General features: G+C 41.2%; 1 protein-coding gene across 1 annotated transcript in view; it reads right to left on the minus strand.

The window, feature by feature from the left end:
* LOC113202864 (gastrula zinc finger protein XlCGF7.1-like) overlaps positions 1–243 on the minus strand; it is a gene marked incomplete at both ends in the record, with an annotated part of 7,900 nt that overhangs the window by 3,505 nt on the left and 4,152 nt on the right. The window lies entirely within an intron of this gene.

The following is a 243-nucleotide window of genomic DNA, read 5'->3' on the forward strand; positions in this document are numbered from 1 at the left end:
TCTGCTATGAGAGGTTAGGTTGTTAGCCGTTGCAGTTTAAACATATTAGAGTAGGCCAATCCAATGCACATGCATCTATGTCGCACCACGGCAACACATTTACCACCCTAGGTTGAAGGTTTATTGCAACAGTTGAGTCACTGAATGAAAATTGTATCAATGCGATATCTGTACATTAACGACACCGGTACGGTTTTGAAAATTATGTTGTAGGGTCTGGTTGTACAGCGAAATAGAAATGGC

The sequence above is a fragment of the Frankliniella occidentalis genome, unplaced genomic scaffold (assembly GCF_000697945.3).
Source record: "Frankliniella occidentalis isolate FOCC.00 unplaced genomic scaffold, Focc_3.1 Scaffold572, whole genome shotgun sequence".
Lineage (NCBI taxonomy): Eukaryota > Metazoa > Arthropoda > Insecta > Thysanoptera > Thripidae > Frankliniella > Frankliniella occidentalis.